The sequence below is a fragment of the Schistocerca gregaria genome, chromosome X (genome assembly GCF_023897955.1).
Source record: "Schistocerca gregaria isolate iqSchGreg1 chromosome X, iqSchGreg1.2, whole genome shotgun sequence".
NCBI lineage: Eukaryota > Metazoa > Arthropoda > Insecta > Orthoptera > Acrididae > Schistocerca > Schistocerca gregaria.
Window position 1 is genome coordinate 220,815,875 of NC_064931.1, and position 7,142 is coordinate 220,823,016.

Below are 7,142 nucleotides of genomic sequence, written 5' to 3' on the forward strand. Positions count from 1 at the left end.
AGCGATGTTGTTCGCACATGGAGGAGATACAGAGAGACAGGAACTGTCGATGACATGCATCGCTGAGGCCGCCCAAGGGCTACTACTGCAGTGGATGACCGCTACCTACGGATTATGGCGTCTTCATGGACGACAATTCGCGTCCCTATATTGCACATCTTGTGAATGGCTTCCTTCAGGATAACGACATCCCTCGACTAGAGTGGCCAGCATGTTCTCCAGACATCAACCCTATCGGACATGTCTGGGATAGATAGAAAAGGGCTGTTTATGGACGACGTGATCCACCAACCAGTCTGAGAAATCCACGTCGAATCGCCGTTGAGGAGTGGAACAATCTGGTCCAACAGTGCCTTGATGAACTTGTGGATAGTATGTCACGACGAATACAGAAATGCATCAATGCAAGAGGACGTGCTACTCGGTATTAGAGGTACTGGTGTGTACAGCAATCTGGACCACTACCTCCGAAGGTCTCGCTGTATGGTGGTACAACATGCAAAGTGTGGTTTCCATGAGCAATAAAAAGGGCGGAAACGATGTTTATGTTGATCTCTATTCCAGTTTTATGTACAGGTTCCGGAACTCTCGGAACCGAGTTGGTGCAAAACTTTTTTTGATGTGTGTATTTAACATTTTTTTCTTTGGTTTATTATGCAAAGATCGAGAGAGAGAGAGAGATACGAAGCACTGTATAAAGTACTGGGACAAAATTATTTTTCATAATGACAGAAGTTATAGAGATACACGCTAAGGTGACAAAAGTCATGAGATGGTGATATGCACACACAGATGAGAGTAGTATCGCATACACCAGGTATAAAAGGGCAGTTCATTGGCAAAGCTGCCATTTGTACTTGGATGATTCATGTGAAAAGCGTTCCGACTTCATTATGACCACACGATGGGAATTAACAGACTTCGAATGCAGAATGGTAGTTGATACTAGATGCATCGGACGTTTCATTTCGGAAATCGTTAGGGAATTCAGTATTCCAAGATCCACAGTGTCAATAGTGTGTCGAGAGTAGCAAACTTCAGGCCGTAACTGTGATCACGGACAACGAAGTAACCGAAGGCCTTCACTTAATTGCTGAGAGCAGTGGTGTTTGCGTAGAGTTGCCAGTGGTAACAGAGAAGCAACACTGCGTGAATAACCGCAGAAATCAATATGGGACGTACGACAAACGTATCCCTTAGAACAGAGCGGCAAAATTTGGCGTTAATGGGCTACGGCAGCAGACGACCGACGCGAGTGCCTTTGCTAATAGCGTGACATTGCCTACAGAAACCCTCGTGGGCTCGTGACTATATCTGTTATACCTTAGACCACAGGAAAACCGTGGCCTAGTCAGATGTGTCCCGATTTCAGTTGCAAGAGCTGATGGTAGGGTTCGAGTGCAGCACGGGCCCCAAAAAGCCATGGACCTAAGTTATCAAGAAGGCACTGTGGAAGCTGGTGGTCGCTCTGTAATGGTATGGGCTGTGTTTACATGCAATGGACTAGGTCCTTTGGGCCAACTGAATCGATCATTGACTGTAAATGGTTATGTTTGGATACTTGGCGGCCATCTACAACCATTCATGGACTTCATGTTCTCAAACAACGATGGTAATTTTATGGTTGACAATGCACCATGTCACTGGGCCGTATTGGTTATCGAATGGTATGAAGAATATTTTTTCCAATTTGAGTAAATGTTTTGGTTAACCAGATCACCTAACATGAATACAATCGAACACTTGTGAGACTTAATTGAGATGTCAGTTCCTGCACAAAATTCTGCACCAGTAATACTTTCGCAATTATGGACAGTTATACAGGTAGTGTGTCTTTGATTATTTCTGTGGGGGACTTCCAACGACTTGTTGAGTCCATGCCACGTCGATTTTCTGCACTATGCCGGACAAAAGGACGTCTGATACGATATTAAGACGTATACCATGACTTTTGCCATCTCAGAAGTGAGTGAGATTAGATTTTAACGTCCCATTGACAGCGAGGTCATTAGAGAAGCGGCTGAAGCTCGGATTAGGAAAGAATGGGTAAGGAAATTGGCGGTGCCCTTTTCAATGGAACCATCCTGGCATTTGACTGAAGTGATTTAGGAAAATCACGGAAAACCTAAATCTGGATAGCCATACGGGGATCTGAAGCATCATCCTCCGGAATGCGAGTGCAGTGTGCTAACTATTGCGCCCCCTCGCCCAGTGTTTGTCATCTCAGTGTATAGCATAATGAGTAGATAAATTTCACATGACTAGAATCTTCATCTCCCATAGCAACCTTTTTTTAATAATGCAATTGTCATCTTCATATTATTAGTGACAATCTTTTCTTTGATACAGTATTTCTGATCCTTTGTTATGTATTTATCATATTCCATCATATGACTACAAATTATGTCTTGCATGGCAATCGTTTTTTTATTTTTTTTAGTAATGCAGTTGTCATCTTTTCACAGTATTACAGAGAATCTTTTTTATATACAAAATTACAATATACAATATTACAATTACTGTTAATATATGCGTAGTGTTCTCGTCAGTGAGGCAGGGCTCACAAGCGAAGAAATCAATTTTGTAGAAATGTTCCGTTTTATTAGCATTCATGTCACCTGATCTTAGTCTTTTAACAGTAACAATTACTTTTACTCGTGAGCGCCGAGGTTGGCGTGGAATCTGTTGCTGAATCTTTACAGATAATGTACCTTTGATGTTAGAGTCCACGTCCACTACCTTTTTCCATTTCGTTTTTGTTTCTTTGGTGAGTCTACCACGAAAATTATTTTATGGTAATCATTGTATGGTAGGGATATGTTGGTAGGAAGTAGATGCTGCACCATTTTCGCCAGTTGGTGTGTGCGTTCGTTGCCCCCAATGCCAACATGTTCCGGTATCCACTGTAGCTGAATCAGTTAAAGTAACTCCTTTGCTCCATTGAGACTTCTCAGTATATCGTGTGTCAAAGGATTTACAGCTTTTCTTCCGGCTGCCATTGTGAGAGACTCCAAGACTCTCAATGAGTCGGTATGTATTAGGACTTAGACGAGCTGTAAGACGACTGTGAAGAGAATCGCTTGATGAAGGGACTGCAACTCCGCCCTTAATACCGACAAGAAGCAATTTCCCTAACTGTTTTTGCCAGCCGTTGTGGCCGAGCGTTTCTAGGTGCTTCAGTCTGGAACCGCGTGACCGCTACGGTCACAGGTTCGAATCCTGCCTCTGGCATAGATGTGTGTGACGTCCTTAGGTTAGTTAGGTTTAAGTAGCTCTAAGTTCTAGGGGACTGATGACCTCAGATGTTAAGTCCCATAATGCTCAGATACATGTGAACCATTTGAACCCCACCTGTTTGGTTATTTAAAAATGCGGCTCCTGCAGACACACATTGGAACCATCTGGGTACAATTTGTACCAGACACGATCCAATTTTGACAGTGCAGACGCTGTCAGTTCTCTCGGTGGTACGAATCCTTTAATTATATGACCACCATACACAGCATAGTGAATTTTTGATTGATACCACATACTTTTATTCTGCCAAACTGAAGTTAATATTGTGACTTATTACTTCTGCGTCAATCCTAGCAACTATTTCGATGTATGTGTAGACAGGATTCTCGTAAACTAGGCTGTTCACATATCCCCAGAAGCAGTCCATTGGTGTCATGTCTGGCCAAGGAACAGGATACGGCGAACAATACATTTTTGTCCAAACTGTACATCAATGTGATTCCTAACATCAAATGCAATGTGCGCCAGCGCTCCGTGAAGTTGAAACCATATCAGCTAACGAACTGCCAGCGGTACATCATCTTCTAGGAAGTGTGGGAGGACAATTTGAACGAAACTTTTGCGCACGAAGCCGTTCAGTTATCGAAAAGTAAGTACGATACAAGTTCGCAGGCACCTATGTACAGGTGCAGAACTAGTATCAGTTGGGTACATTTCAGCATACCGTCATTGTGGCGCTCTTCCATTGCATCTAGTGAACCCGTACACGATGCGCGTATTGGCCAACTCTTCTTCAGTAATTTTATCCCTACTGCTGAGTATCACTGTTAACGTACAACTAACACAGCCGGAAAAATTAACTAAAGATAGAACAAAGCACTACTGAATACAAGCTCGAGGGCGATGAGCAAAGTGGGCATTGCTGCTGCAAACAGCAAGCACCATGAGTTAACGACACACATTTTTTTCCAAACAAGACACACAGCACATTCCGTCGTCACTTCTACTGTTGTCCGTACAGGGTGATTCATGAGTAACTGTACACAGTTCGTGGCTGTAGTGTATGCATCGAAATAGGAAAAAATTTTAAATAATGTTTTGTCTGCAACTGCTTCATTGCCGAGTTATCATGAATCACGTCATTTATGTAGGTAGAGCACTTGCCCACGAAAGGCAAAGGCCCCGAGTTCGAGTCTCGGTACGGCACACAGTTTTAATCTGCCGGAAAATTTCATATCAGCGCACACTCCGCTGCAGCATGAAAATCTCATTCTGGAAACATCCCCCAGGCTGTGGCTAAGCCATGTCTCCGCAATATGCTTTCTTTCAGGAGTGCTGGTCCTGCAAGTTTCGCAGGATGGCTTCTATAAAGTTTGGAAGGTAGGAGACGAGGTGCTGGCGGAAGTAAAGCTGTGAGGACGGGGTGTGAGTCGTGCTTGGGTATCTGAGATGTTAGAACACTTGCCCGCGAAAGGCAAAGGTCCCGAGTTCGAGTCTCGGTCCGGCACAGTTTTAATCTGCCAGGAAGTTTCAAATCAGCGCATACTCCGCTGCAGAGTGAAAATATCATTCTATATAGGCATTACATTATATGTGTTGATAACATCCTGGAAATGGTAGATGAAGATCTGAGGATAAATGCCCGCCGGCCGGTGTGGCCGAGCGGCTCTAGACTCTTCAGTCTGGAACGGAGCGACCGCTATGGTCGCAGGTTCGAATCCTGCCTCTGGTATGCATGTGTGTGTTGTCCTTAGGTTAGTTGGGTTTAAGTAGTTCTAAGTTCTAGGGGACTGATGACCTCAGAAGTTAAGTCCCATAGTGCTCAGAGCCATTTGAACCATTTGATTTTTGATAAATACCCGCCATATTAATGCCACAGTACCAGTTCCTCAATGAACTGTATGGCGTCTGCTTCGAAGGCATCAATTGCACCCTTTTCACCAGCAGAAGGTACTGGAGCTGACACCTGTAGACTACTGTATACGTCAGAATTTCCGTCATAGGTTACTCGGTAACCGTTCTGGTGATCCATTGTCGGTGTCGTGAACGCTCATAACATGCACTAGTGAGTGTATGAGAATTCTAGCGTAACTACAGTAAGAGGATATCACTATCGATTTGCAGTGAACATATGCGTGGTATAGTGGTCAGTCAGTTACGAGGACTGCATGTCATTCCACAGCGCCTAACTGGCAGAGTGTATCAGCAGTTTTTGAAACATGAATTGAGTGGTCTGCTTCACGAACCAACTAGTGCTTTACGCAACGACGGTGCCCCTGCAGTTTCAATCGGGAAGTACGAGAGTATCTCAGTATGGCTTATTTGGATTACTGGTTACGTCGTGGAGGACCAGTTGCTTGGCCCAACAGAAATTGAAATTTGTGGTAAGGTCTTATGGGACCAAACTGCTGAGGTCATCGGTCCCTAAGCTACACACTACTTAATCTAACTTAAACTGACTTACGCTAAGGACAACACACACATTCATGCCCGAGAGAGGACTAACTCCGACGGGGGGAGCAGCGCGGACCGTGGCAAGGCGCCCTAGACCCCTCGGATACGCCGCGCGGCTTGGCCCGCCAGATCATCGGATCTTAACCTCCTGGTTCAGAAATGGTTGAAATGACTCTGAGCACTATGGGACTTACCTTCTGAGGTCATCAGTCCCCTAGAAATTAGAACTACTTAAACCTAACTAACCTCCATCCATGCCCGAGGCAGGTTTCGAACCTCCGACCGTATCGGTCACGCGGCTCCAGACTGTAGCGCCTAGAACCGCACGGTACTCCGGCCGGCTAACCTCCTGGACTTCTGTCTTTGGGGCCGTATTGTATGGTGTTGCAATTGAGAATATAGCACAACTACAAGTAGCGAGCTGAAATATATGAAATGTCGTGTGACGAGGGCCTGCGAGCTGAAAATAGCGGTGCTACTGTGCAGTATGACACGAACGGTGCCTGTAACATTCCGAGTGCGGTAAGACGTCCAGCACGTCACTGTCTTCGTCTACATGGATATCTTTTCCAACATGTTCTGGGGTAAATGTACAGCACATAGTTGTGTTGAATTTCCGGTCCCTTCGTGTCGTTGCTTTCTGAGAACAATTAATTTTGTGTTCTTAGCCCTGCGCTTGTGATTCCTACTCTACTACATTTCTTGGAAATAAAGCAATTACCGACAAAACATTATTTAACATTTTACTCTTATTTTTATGCGTAAATTACACTTATGAATCGTGTACAGACACTTTTGAATCACCAAGAATTAATTTTGTGTTGTCGGTGGTTCATATTTTATCCCTGCTCTACTGCATATCTGACAAATAAACCAATTTCAGACAAAACTTTATTTAACATTTTGCTCTTATTTTGAGGCATGCATTGTAACCACGAAGTGTGTACGTTTACTTTTGAATCACCCTGTATATTACAAAGGTAAAGGGGGGGGGGGGGGGGTAATAAATCAAGGGGAATGCAGCTACTCTCTAATGACTCACCGGATATCACTGGTCTGTTATACCTAAACAGTCAGAAAATATCACTGAGCTACATACAAATTTTATCGGTGGAGTTCGGGTTCACCTTGTTTCACAATTTCGCAGGGACGTATAAGGCGCAGCAAAAGGCTGAACGTGTGACGTTACCCTGTGAAAACGCTGGCCGTGGCTGCGAATTAGGTTCGAAAGACAAGCAAGCAGTCAGCTGGCGGCCACAGGCAGAATGCAGCGGCCGTGGCCAGCAAGTGTGTCTGGGCCGCGTCCTTGGCCGCTGCCACAGAGTAACATATCTTTGTGCCGCTGCGCTCGCACCTCGCAGACCAGCAGCCCAGTCTGCGCACAGCGCCTTCCCCGCTGTAGACCAAGCGCAGGCACAGCTCGATACTGAGCGGTCGTGGTTTAACGTGAT